This window comes from Oryctolagus cuniculus, chromosome 8, assembly GCF_964237555.1.
Source record: "Oryctolagus cuniculus chromosome 8, mOryCun1.1, whole genome shotgun sequence".
In the NCBI taxonomy this organism is placed as follows: Eukaryota; Metazoa; Chordata; class Mammalia; order Lagomorpha; family Leporidae; genus Oryctolagus; species Oryctolagus cuniculus.
The window spans coordinates 41,804,070-41,817,530 of record NC_091439.1 but is presented as its reverse complement, the minus strand read 5'-3'; the positions used below and the strand labels follow the sequence as shown (position 1 = coordinate 41,817,530).

Sequence of the window (13,461 nt, the reverse complement as noted above, 5' to 3'; positions counted from 1 at the left end):
CAAGAGGTGTGGTTCATTGGAAGCCCCACGTCTCCAGTTTCAAAATCCTTGCTGTCTGGAAACCTCTGCTGTGATGTCCTTCTATCCGCTGGAACCTAACTTCACTTCCAATCAAATCCATCTTTGATCATGGAACTGGGGCTGGTCATAAGCTGGATGTCTTCATTTTATCAGCTTTCCATCCAGATCATTCCATATCAGTTTTCATATTTCAAGTTTGAAGACCTGAGCACACTTGCCACTTTTTGTCACAATCCAGACTTCATGAAACCTTGGCATTACTTCCTGTTGTGCATTCTTGCTGTGCAAGGGGCCTCATCCTTATTTTTCTTACACAGGAACAACTGCAATAGCCAGTTGGGGAGTGAACCATCGGATGGAAGACCTCTCTCTCTCTCTCTCCCCTCCCCCCCCCCTCCCTCCCTCCCTGCCTCTCCTCTAACTCTTCAAGTAAATAAATAAATCTTTATTTATTTGAAAATAAAATCTTTATTTATTTATTTGACAGACAGAGATTTGCTACATCTTTAAGCACTTCCTAAACACCTTCAGTGTTTGACATTTCTTTTCAAGAACATGTAGTAGGTTTATAGCTATGATTGCATTAAACCTAAGCATCATCATTTACCTTACCCAACTCCATTTATGTGACTTGTGATTTTTCACTATTTTATATCATCTACCCTCCAGAGTCAGGAAATGAAGAAGGAAATTATTTAACGAGAGTTAGAGTTCATCTATATCATTGTATTAGTCCACTTGTCATAACTTTAGCCAAAAAATGCCCAGGAGGAGCTTCTCTGAAAGAAAGGCTTCATTTCATCTCACAGTTTGGAGGTTACAGTTCAGGACCCAGCGACCCTGTAGTCTGGTTGGTAGAAGCTGGTCACAGTGGGCTTGGAGGAACAAACATGATGGGACAGGAAGCAGAGAAAGAGACCGCCTAGGCCAAACTTGAACTCAAAATAACCATCCTCTTGTGAGAACCATCCTCCAAGGGGCATGACCCCTGTGATGTAAATACCCCTCCCCACACTCACCTCTCAGATGCCATAACTAGGTCAAGTCTCTACTGTTAATCTATCAATCATTAAGAAATGCGAGTTGGGGCCAGTGTTGTGGCGTAGTGGGTTGGGTTGCTGCCTGTGGCACTGACATCCCAGATGGACAATGATTGGAGTCCTGGTTGCTCCACTTCCAATCCAGATCCCTGCTAATGAGCCTGGGAAAGCAGCAGAGGGTAAACCATGTGCTTAGGTCCCTGCCATCCACATGGGTGACTTGGTTGGAGTTCCAGGTTCTTGGCTTCAGCCTGGTTCATTGTGGCCATTGTAGCCATTTGGGGATGAAAAATCTCTGACCCTTTCTCTTTGTAGCTGCCTTTAAAATGAATAATTTTTTTTTTTTTTTTTTTTTTTTAAGATTTATTTATGGGGCTGGCGCCATGGCTCACTTGGTTAATCCTCTGCCTGCGGTGCTGCCATCCCATATGGGTGCCGGGTTCTAGTCCTGGTTGCTCCTCTTCCAGTCCAGCTCTCTGCTGTGGCCTGGGAAGGCAGTGAAGGATGGTCCAAGTGCTTGGGCCCCTGTACCCGCATGGGAGCCCAGGAGGAAGCACCTGGCTCCTGGCTTCGGATCGGCATAGTTCCGGCCATAGTGGCCATTTGGGGGGTGAACCAATGAAGGGAAGACCTTTCTCTCTGTCTCTCTCTCACTGTCTGTCAAATAAATAAATAAAGATTTATTTATTTATTTGAAGAGTTAGAGGAGAGGCGCAGAGAGAGAGAGAGAGAGGTCTTCCATCCAATGGTTCACTCCCCAACTGGCTGCAACAGCCAGAGCCATGCCAGTCTGAAGCCAGGAGCTTCTTCCAGGTCTCCCACATGGGTGCAGGGGCCCAAGGACTTGGGCCATCTTCTACTGCTTTTCCAAGCCACAGCAGAGAGCTGGATTGTAAGTGGAGCAGCTGGGTCTTGAACTTGCATCTATATGGGATACCAGCACTTCAGGCCAGGAGTTAACCCGCTGCACCACAGCACTGGCCCCATCAAATGAATAATCTTAAAGACATCAGCATTTAAATAGCAGCATGAGTTTTGAGGAAACAAGTCATACTCTACCCATAACAGTTACCTCCTAGAACAGAGAGGCGAACAGAGGAAGTGATAAGGAAGCAGAGTAAAAACCCTGAAGATAAGGTGTCAGGAGGAGTGGTTGATTTTGTGGCATGGTAGGTAAGCTACCACCTGCAATGCTGGCGTCCCATGTGGATACTGGTTCATGTCCTGGCTGCTCCACTTCCATTCCAGCTCCCTTCTAATGGCCTGGGAAAAGCAGCAGAGGATAGCCAAGAGTTTTGGCCTCTGCCATCCATGTGGCTTTGGCCTGGTTCAGCTGTGGCCGTTGTGGCCATCTGGGAGTGAAGCAGCGGAGGGAAATCTCTCTGTTTCTTCCTCTCTCCCTCTGTAACTCTGACTTTCAAACACATATCTTTTTAAAAATATCAAGAAGAAAGGGTTTTGTTGTTGTTATTTGTACTTTTGAGAATTAGGAAGGAGGAAACCAGGAGTCTTGAAACATTTCAGGTTAGAATTTTGGTCCCTTTTAATGGAATCCTTAATGTTAAGAATCTTGGGTTGTGGGGCTGGTGTACGGTGTAGCGGATAAAAGCCACTACTTGTGGCGCTGGTATCACATATGGGTGCTGGTTCAAGTCCCTGTCGCTCCTCTTCCAATCCAGCTCTCTGCTAATGTGTCTGGGAAAGCAGTGGAAGATGGCCCAAATGTTTTGCCCCTGCACCTGCATGGAGACTCAGAGGAAGCTCCTGGCTTCAAGTAGGCCTACCTCAGGTCATTGTGACCATTTAGGGAGTGAATCAGAGGATGGAAGATTCTCTTTCTCTCTCTCTTTCTCTCTATCTGTAGCTCCTTGCTTTTAATATAAATAAATCCTAAAAACTCTCAGGTTATCATTTGTTCATGGCACTACTGGCTAACTTGGATAATGCACCCATACTCACCTGATCTCTCTTTGTAGTTATCGTTGCTAGGTGGAATGGTACCAGGGCCTGCATACTGCTGTGCTTGGCACATGAGTCTTCATGAATGTTTGTTGGATGAGGAATTTAAGCAAAGCTTGGTTAATTTCATACCATTTGTAATGGCAGAATCAAAAAGATGAATGTTCTTAGGCTTTAAATGGAGGGGGATATAGAATGCAGTTTCATGAATTATCTTCACCATTAAAAATAGACACTTGTTGGGTACTCTGTGTGTGTACTGTGGATGCCGAGACTCCTGGGATGAATGAAGGCTTAGCTGGTTGCATGGCACCATGAGAGTACCTATTTTCCTGTTTCTTTTGCAGATGGAACATGTGAAATGTGCTAGATACGTGGGAGAGGAAGGCCATGATATCTTCTTTTTTAGACCTGCAAACCTTTTGGATTAGATACAGTTTTTTAGTAGAGGATGTTTCAAGAGCAGCTTCCTGTTCACATGAAGAAATAATCTTTTTTTTTTTATTTACTTATTGGAAAGGTAGAGTTACAGACACAGAGACAGAGAGAAAGGCCTTCCATCCACTGGCTCACTCCCCAAATGGCTGCAACACTTGGAGCTGGGCCGATCTGAAGCCAGGAGCCAAGAGCTGCTTCTGGATCTCCCAAATGGGTGCAGGGGCCCAAGCACTTGGTCCATCTTCTTCTGCTTTCCTAGGCCATTATCAGGGGGCTAGATCAGAAGAGGAGCACCAGGGACTTGAACCGGTGCCCATATGGGATGCTTTGCCCACTATGCCACAGCACCAGCCCCAGAAATAATCTTTGTAGTGAGAAACATAGAAAGGTCTTAACCTACGGAATTTTACCAAGCAGTTATTTGTTGTTATTTCCACAAGTATAGTGTTTCTGTGAAGCCAATGACAGGACGGAACTCAGTAGTCGAAGTGGTGTGAGGGCTATTAGACATTTTGGGGAAGACTCTCCTCTACCCCACTGGCATCCAGCAGGCATTGCAGCTGAGCTGTCTCTAAGAATCGGCTCCGGGGTGGTCCACCTGCCAGCTCCCACTCCAGGGCAGCCGCGTTCTTGGTGAGGAGGCCCTGCTCTTTTTCCTGTGGTCCTGTCTTATTCCTTTAAATCTCAGCGCAGCTAACGAAGGGGCCCCGCTTCTTACTGGAACTCAGGAAAGGCGCTGCTTCCAGCTTCCTGCTCAGTCCGCCCGGCGTGCGTCTCGCAGGGGCTGCGGGACAAATTTTCCTTGCGAGGGCCTCCTCAGAAGTTTTGGAGCTGGGCCCTCGGGCTCTTGGCTGGAAGCGGCGTTTTCCAAAGCGGAGGCTGCAGAAATGCTCGTTCGTGACTGAGCGACGTGCTGCCCGCGCTATTTTCATGAGAGTCAAAGAAAACTCTTGTCTCAAGCCTGCTGGGAAAGGTGTTTTCCTAATGATTTTCCCAGTCAAACAGAATGACTGTGTGGGAGAGAGTAGCTAAAAAACTGGGACGCGCTGGGCAGCTTCCCTTCCCCACCCCGTGCCCCTACTTGCCTCCCCCCCCCAAACTCCTCCTCCCCTGGGCACACACATGCTGCTCTGTTTTCTGTTCTGGAGCTGCCTGAATTGTGTGATTTTTGTAGCTGACTGTGAACTCTTCAATCCAGAAAGACGTGCCAGGAATACAAACAGCCCCAGATAATTGGCATTCACCCCTCAGGGAGGTGCGGGGCCAGCCAAGCGGGTTGCATTATCTCTGGGGTGCTTACTTTGAGAAAAACCTCAGGTTCTGAAATCATCCAAGAAGCATTTCATAAAGGAAGGAAGAGTTGCCAAGAGAAGGTTGGAATCAAGAGGGGCTCCATCTCAGAGAAGTTGGATTGGTTGCAGAAGTACTTGCTTGAGGCAGCTGTATTTTTGGTTATTTTTTTTTTCTGAGTTGCTTATGATTCCAGGGTACTCTAGGCAGGCTAATGGATGCCAACACAAGGATTTCAGCGTGGTGATCCACAAACTGAATTCCATCAACTGACTTGTGTGTGCATGTGTCTGTGTTACGTTTTAAAAAATGTATTTGAAAGGCTGAGTGACAGATGAGGGGAGAGACAGATGGGGAGAGAAAAAGAAACTTCCATCTGCTGGCTCACTCCTAAAATGGCTGGCCCTAGGTCAAAGCCAGGAGCCGAGAACTCTATCCCACATGGCAGGGGTCCTAGTACTTGGGCCATCCTCTATTGTTTTAGCATTAGCAGGGAGCTAGATGGGAAGCAGAGCAGCCAGGGCTCAAACTGGCATCCTGATATGGGAGATGGCATTTCAAGCAGCAACTTAACCTACTGCACCACAGCGCCGGTCCTGAGAGCTTTTAAAAGCTTGCCCAGCACTGAGTAGTGGGGATATGCCTTCTGCAGTTTGTCACAGCCCTCCTTGTTTCTTACCACCCAGCTGCTTTGCTCTTATGTTACCTGCATGGTTCCTGTAGGCCTTGGAGTTATACAGTTTTCCAGTGTAGCCCCTGCACAAGCATAGCTTCTCCATTATCAGCATCCCCACTGGAGTGGTATGTTTGTCACAACGGATGAGCCTACGCTGATCCATCGTCATCACCCAAAGTCCACTGTTTACATTAGGGTGGCCCTACGTGTTGTGTATTGTGTGGATTTGGACAACCGTATAATGACATATCCACCATTGTAGTTTCATACAGAGTAGTTTTACTGCCCTGGAATTCCTGTCCTCTGTGCTGCTCTTCCTTCATCCTCTACCTGTTCATCCCCTCTAAGCCCTGGCAACCATTTTGCACAGTTTTGCCTTTTCCAGAATGTTATATCATTGGAATTATACAATATATACCCTTTTATAGAGTGGCTTCTCTCACTTGAATTTGCTTCCATGTCTTTTCACAGGTTGACAGCTCATTTCTTTGTAGTGCTAAGTCGTTTCCATTGTGTGGAGGTGCCATTCCGTGTATCTGTTCACCTACTGAAGGGTGTCTTGGTTGTGTCCAGGTTTGAGCAGTTATGAATAAAGTTGACATACTCAGTTGGATGTGGTATACAGACTTTTTTGTGTGGACACAAATTTTTTAACTCCTTTGGGGTGCTATCCCAATTATTTTTTAAGATTTATTTATTTATTTGAAGGCAGAGTTAGAGAAGGAGAGACAGAGAGATCCATTTTCGATTTGTTGGTTCACTCTCCAAATTGCTGCAATGACTGGGCTGGGCCGGGCTGAAGCTAGGAGCTGCTTCTGGGTCTCCCACGTAGGTGTAGGGGCCAAAGCACTTGGGCCATCCTCTACTGCTTTTCCAGGCTCATTAGCAGGGAGCTGGATCGGAAGTGGAGCTGCCGAGACTTGAACTGGAGCCCATATGGCATGCTGGCGCCACAGGCCATGGCTTTAACTCACTGCACTACAGTGCCGGCCCCTACCTGTTTTAGTACAGGTATTTTCGTAGTGTTCTTTGAATGCTGAACTCCATTTATGCCAAGGGACACACCAAGGGGATTGATAAGGTAGCTAAAGGAATTTATTTGTATCATAGAACTAAAATTTAGAGACACAAGCTGTTGATTTTCTTGATACTATTTCTCAGCTTATAGCAATTGCCAGCCCCGACTGAAGGCCTGACTTCCAAGTTTGTTGCATGTTAGAATATTGACTTCCTCAAGGCCTGTCTGCATTGTTCTCTGAGGAAACAGAGCAGCTTTCCTGAAGGCTGGGCTTCCACTTCGGGCTGAGGAAGGCCTCTGATAGAAGACTGCTCTTGCTTGCAGTGCCGATGACCGTCTCAGGGGCTGAGGAGCTTCCCGTCAGTAAACGCTGAAGGAAATGGCAAGAAAACTCAAACAGTGAAGGTTTTGGGTGTACCAGAGCAGTTCTTGGAATTATTTTACTAGTGAAAAATATGAAAATTTGTAGACATTCAGCTCTGAGACTTTTTTTTTTAAGATTTATTTATTTATTTATTTGAAAGAGTTAGAGGAGAGGCACAGAGAGCGAGCGAGAGAGAGGTCTACCATCCGATGGTTCACTCCCCAGTTGGCTGCAATGGCTGGAGCTGTGCCAGTCCAAAGCCAGGAGCCAGGAGCCTCTTCCGGGTCTCCCACATGGGTGCAGGAGCCCCAGGATTTGTGCCATCATAGCAGAGAGCTGGAATGGAAGTGGAGCAGCCAGGTCTCAAACCGGCACCCATATGGGATGCCAGCACTTCAGGCCAGGGCGTTAACCCACTGCACCACAGCGCCAGCCCCTCTGAGACTTTTTTTAAATGATTATTTATTTATTTGAGAGGTAGAATTAAAGATAGCTAGAGAGAGAGAGAGAGAGAGACTGACTCACTCCATCTCTCCATCTGCTGGTTCACTCCCCAAATGGCCCCAATGGCTAGAGCTTGGCTGATTTGAAGCCAGGAGCTTCTTCTGGGTCTCCCACGTGGGTGCAGTGGCCCAAGCACTTGGGCCATCCTCTACTGCTTTCCTAGGCCATGAACAGGGAGCTGCATCAGAAGTGGATCAGCTGGGCTCCAACTGAGGCCCATATGGGTTGCTGGTGCCCCAGGTGGAGGCTTAACCTACTATGCCACAGCGCTGACCCCAGCTCTCTGAGACAAAAATAATCCCCTCCCATCCTCTACTTTGTAAATTGGCCAAAAAAAAAAAAACAGGTAGGAAAGGTGTTTTTGAGCTTCATGCTTCCTGTCCCTGCCGCTCTGTCCCTGCATCCTTCGTTCTCAGTGAAAGAATTCAAAGACTATGGAAATTTGAGAATGGAAGAAATTAAAAAACCGGGGTTGCAGGATAGCCCATGACCACAGGATGAGGCTGTCAATAACAGTGTTTGATAAATAGAATAAGCCTTCAGAAAATAATTTTCAAATGATTTCTCTCTGAATTATTTCTTATATTTTCCATGAGTATTAGAGTAAAATCATTTGTATCACCTGAAACTTCTCATCTCATTTTGGTATCCCATTATGTTATATTAAGATGCATTTGTTTGGCCTTAACGAACTTGCCATATATTGTAAAGTTGGGGCCAGTGCTGTGGTGTAGCTGGTAAAGTTGCAATGCCAGCATCCTATGTGGGTGCTGGTTCATGTCTTGGCTGTTCCAATTCTGATCCATCTCCCTGTTAATGGCCTGGGAAAGCAGTGGAAAATGGCCCAAGTGTTTGGACCCCTGCTACCCATGTAGGAGAAGCTCCTGGTTTTAGACTGGCCAAGCTTTGGTCATTGCGGCCATTTAGGGCGTGATCCAGTAGATGGAGGGTATCTCCCTCTCTTCCCTTTGGCCCCGTGTAATTCTGCTTTTCAAATAAATAAATAAATCTTAAAAAAAAATTATGTGAACTCCACGAGAGCAGAGAATGTTTTCCTGTAAGTGCTGTATCCCATGTACTTGAATAGGGCCTTGCTTAAGTCATCAGTCAACTATGAGTTGTGAAATGAAAAAAAATCTAAATGTACTGGAGACTAAATATTTAGGCTGTGGGCTGTTCTGCCCCTGGGTTCCCATAGTCTTCCATTTTCCAATCTGCTGTGGAAACTGAAGATATAATAAAAATTATCTAAAGGAATCAATGGTCTTTACATTAGTTTTTCTTTTCTTTTTTTTTTAAAAGGTACATTTTATTTATTTAAAATAAAGAGAAAGGGAGAGGCAGAGGTATCTTCCATCTACTGGTCACTCCCCAGGTGACTGCAACAGCCAGAGATGGGCTAGACTGAAGCCAGGAGCTTCCTCTTGGTCTTCCATGTGGGTACAGGGACCCAAACACTTGGGCCATCTTCTGTTGGCTTTTCCCAGGCACATTAGCAGGGGGCTGGATTGAAAGAAGAGCACTGGGGACTGTAACCTGTGGCCATATGGGCTGTCATTGTCATAAGTGGCAGCTTAACCCACTGCCACGACACTGCCCTTCCCCCCCATCAGTTTTTCTTTGAGAGAGAGAGAAAGATCTTCCATATGGTGATCCACTCTGCAAAAGGCCACAGTAGCTACGACTGGGCAGGCCGAAGCCTGGAGCCTAGAACTCCATCCATGTCTCCCACATGGGTGGCAGGTACTCAAGTACTTGAATCATCATATGCTGCCTTCCCAGGGTGTACATTAGCAGAAGATGGATTGGAAGTGGAGCCAGGACTTGAACCAAGCTCTTGATGTGGGATGTAGTCATCTCAAGTGAGGTCTACCTTGTTGCGCCAAATGCCTGCCCGTTCTTTACATTATTTAGTTTTATTCCTCAAATAACTTTGTAGATCTCAAAGCATAGATTTAAAATATTACTTATTAAGAAGCAGAGATTTGGGACTACTTGGCTGACATTTTAACTTTATCTTGAGTAGTTGTAGCTTCATTCATACACGATTGTAAGAAACAGTACAGATTCCTTGTTTTCCAGTTTTCCCCATTGTAACATCTTGCAGAACTAGGGTGCCACCTGTTCACAGCTATGGTCCTGTCACTCAAGAGACGGAACATTTGCATCATCACAAGGGCCCTTCAGGTTGCCCTCTACTAGCGTCACTCCCTTTCCCAGCCCCACCTTGGGGAATTAGCATTCTGCCCCCCATTTCTGTCATTTTGTGAGAAACTTTTCTGTAGAAATGTTTTAGAAATATTTCTCCAACAGTTGGCCTCTGGAAAGAAAAGACCATGTAAGATGCAAAGGGTCGATGGCTTCTGTGGATGGAAGGCAGGCATTTCTTTATAAGTGCCTGTGTTTGATGTCGCCTTGTGACCGTGTGTGCTTCTGAAGTCCAGATTACCGCAACCATTCTTGACAGGAAGTGCCCCTGGACTTTTCCTGCCTGTACTACGCTGTGTGCACAAAGCAGGCTGAGAAGAGCCCGGAGTGCCAGAGGCTCTGTGCCCTCTCCCTGATCCTAGTCGAGCCAGGACCAGACTGCTGGCTGTGGAACACGCGAGGGAAGGGGAATTCTGCATCAGCTGGTTGTGACTACTGATGAGCACTGGGGCTTTGAGCCCTGTTCCTTTCCATCTCTGGAGCTTCTCTTTGCTATTGTGCAGTCCTGCTTTCTTCCTTTTCTAAAGATTGATTGATTGATTTGAAAGGCAGAGATGCAGAGAGAGAAGGGGGGGGAGAGAGAGAGAGAGAGATCAAGATCGATTGATCGATCGATCGATCGATCGATCTTCCATCCACTGGTGCACTCCCCAAATGGCAACAGTGGCTTGGGCTGGGTTGGGCGATGCCAGGAACTTCTTCTGGATCTCCCACTTAGGTGCAGGGGTCCAAGCACTTGGTCCATCTTCCACTGCTTTCTCAGGTGCACTAGCAGGGAGCTAGATTAGAAGTTGAGCCCCTGGGACTTTGGCACCCATATTGGATGCCAGTGTGGCAGGCAGTGGCTTTATCCCTTACCACAATGTCAGCCCCATTGCATAAATTAAATGTTAGGGATTATAAGTCAAATAACTATGGCAAGAGAATTGGCATTTCAGAATACTATATAGTACCTGTTTAAAATATTTTTATTTTTATTTTATTTGAAAGGTAGATTATATATATATATATGTATATTTCTAAAAAGACATTTATTTGAAAGGCAGAGTGACACAGAGAGAAGCGGGCAGGGGAAGAGGTATCTTCCATTCCCAAAATGACTGCAATTGCCAGGGCTGCGCCAGGCCAAAGCCAGGAGCTTGGAACTCCAGTGGGGTCTTCCACATGGATACAGAGGCCCAAGTACTTGGGCCATCTTCTGCTGCCTTCCCAGGTGCATTAATGGGATCCTGGATGGGAAGTGGAACAGCCAGGACTTGAACTGGATCCATCTAACATGGATGCCAGCATTGCAGGTCGTGGCTTAACCTGTTGTGTCACAATGTCAGCCCACGTTTTAATGTCTTTAAAAATTGATGGAAGAAGGAGGAGCCCAAGTTATAATATTCCTTTATTCTTTAGGAGTTAGCCCCTCAGGCATCTTGCTGAGCTTTCTAACTATAAGCAGGTCTTGGGATAACACTTATACTTCATGACTGGTTAGTAACACCAGGTAGATGGGCGCCTTTATGAGAGAGAGCATGAAATGGGTGTGGAGGGAGGGTGAGACTCAGGATGGCATTACATGGGGCTGGCACTGTGCCATAGTAAGCTAAGCCTCTGCCTGTGGCACCAGTATCCCATATGGGCTCTGGTTCATGTCCCAGCTATTCATCTTCTGATCCAGCTCACTGCAGGTGGCCTGGGAAGGCAGTAGAAGATGGCCCAAGTGCTTGGGACCCCGTACCCGCAGGTGAGACCCAGAGGAAGCTCTTGGCTTCGGATTGGCTCAGCTCCAGCCATTGCAGCCATTTGGGGAGTGAACCAGCAGATGGAAGACCTTTTTCTCTTTCTGTTTGTGACTCTCTGAAGTAAATAACTTTTTTAAAAGATGGTATTACTATGGTCACATACTTACCCTATTGGTTCCCTACTAATTTCTTCTGTCCTTATTCAGTTGTCATTGCTTCCAGGAAACCCCTAATCTTCAAACCTGGGCTACTTGTACCCTCTGAGTACACTCAAGGTAGCTTGTGTATATATATTTCTCTCATGACAGTTAAGGAATTGATCTTTAAAAAGAACTTTAAAAACTTATTTTCATTTTATTTGCAAGACAGAAGGAAAGGGGGAGAGGGAGAGGGACAGACAGAGAGGAAGATCTTCATCTACTGATTGATTTTCTGCAACAACCAGGGCTGGGCCATGCCAAAACCAGGAGCCCATGTATATGGCAGGGATCCAAGTTGAGCCATCACCTGCTCCCTCCCATGGTGTGTGTGTGAGCAGGGATCTGGATTCATAGTGGAGTACCCATGACTCAAATCAGGCACTATGATATCGGGTGCAGGTGTCCCAAGCAACAACTTAACCACTGTGACAAATGCCCGCCTTCACAGTATCGACCTTGTTGTTTCTCTGCATAATATAAAGCCCTCATCCTCTCAGTGACGTTGTATGTTCTTCAAGGTTAAAGGCCAGTGCTCCATTTGCCTCTGTACTTCCTACGGGCTAGCCCAGTACCTTACACTTAGCTGCTTTTAATAAATGCTTATTGGATGAATGAATGACTGTATTCACCATTCTCAGACACACTGACTTGACTGCTTCCCAAGCCATATTCTTTCACCAGGGACAGACCTCTCTAGGGGTCAGCTTCCTTAATTATTAAATGGCAGTGTGCACTGGAAGATCCTTTACAGTGCTGATAAACTGATATTTTCTGATTCTGATATTTGAGTATATTCAGAAGAAAACCGTTCAGATTTTGTAGGAAATTCCAAAGTAATAGTTTCAAAATATTTTGACTAATGGTGGTAACACAGAAATAATAATTTGGTTTTGGTTATACTCTTGCTAATTTTCTGAGAACTTGAACATTTGAGTGGTTTACTTATGGTGATCAGAGTTCTGTTCCTTTGCTTACATGTGTAAATCATTTTAGGACTGTGTTAATTCTTCCTTTTGATGATTTTCGAGCACTGTTTACCCTGGATATTGTAGATGTGACTTAAGATGTAATTGTATAATGATAGGACTAAGTGACCACTGAGATTTTTACCTAATGTTAATATTCTTCAGTTTTGTGGTTTATAGCTTTTATTTTTATAACAACAAAAGCTGAGCTTTAAGCTTGGGTAACAAAATATTTATTTTTCCAAGTCCAGCTCTTCCTGGATTAATATCAGCATTAGAAAGCCAGCAGAGAGCTATGTTTATCAAAGTAGTTGAGTTCTATGCATCCAAAACCTGGCTCTGGTAGCTAGTCTCCAGCTTGTTGAAACTGCCTGGGTAAAATCAAAGTCTGTAGTCCAATTTAGAAAAGTCTTTTAGTATAGTCTTTTTTTCTTTTTTTAAATTTAAAAACCTTTAACAGTGTGAAATAGAACATAGGTACAGGAAACCACAGGAAACAAATCTACTTTATAAAGACTTAGGTGGACGTTGTTGTAACTCAGTCAGCTCAGCTTTGCTCATCGCACACACTCTTCTCTCTGCCTTGGACCTTATGGATAGCTCCCCCTCCCCAGTAAAAGTGTACAGACTTTTATTTCAATCGCTTATTTTCTTTAGTAGTTCCATCACACAATCAGGTATCAAATACTCTATTTTAGTTTTGCCTTTTAAAATGTCTGAGTTTTTAACCCTTTTACTCAGGTCTTCCTCCCATTGTTCTTCCCCCTTGTGGTTGGGGTTGAGCACACTGGAGCAGTGACCCGTGGATCTGTCCACCGTGGACTTCACCGGCGGCTCCAGCTGTCAAGGCCTTGGCCATTTAGAACAAGTGCGGCTGTTTCATGCCTCAGTCCCAAATGTGGCTCTGCCTGGACTAGCATTCCTCCTGCTTCTCCTTAACCTGCGCCTTGCACATGTGACTGTCTCCCATTATCTTTCTAGTCTTAACTGAACCGGTGGTGGTTCCTCCTAGAAATACCCTGACTCCCATCTCATAACGGATGGGTCA

The 13,461-nt window shown here is 45.6% G+C and overlaps 1 protein-coding gene across 1 annotated transcript in view; it reads left to right on the top strand.

Annotated features, from left to right (window-relative positions):
* FGF2 (fibroblast growth factor 2) overlaps positions 1 to 13,461 on the top strand; it is an 89,512-nt gene that overhangs the window by 29,294 nt on the left and 46,757 nt on the right. The window lies entirely within an intron of this gene.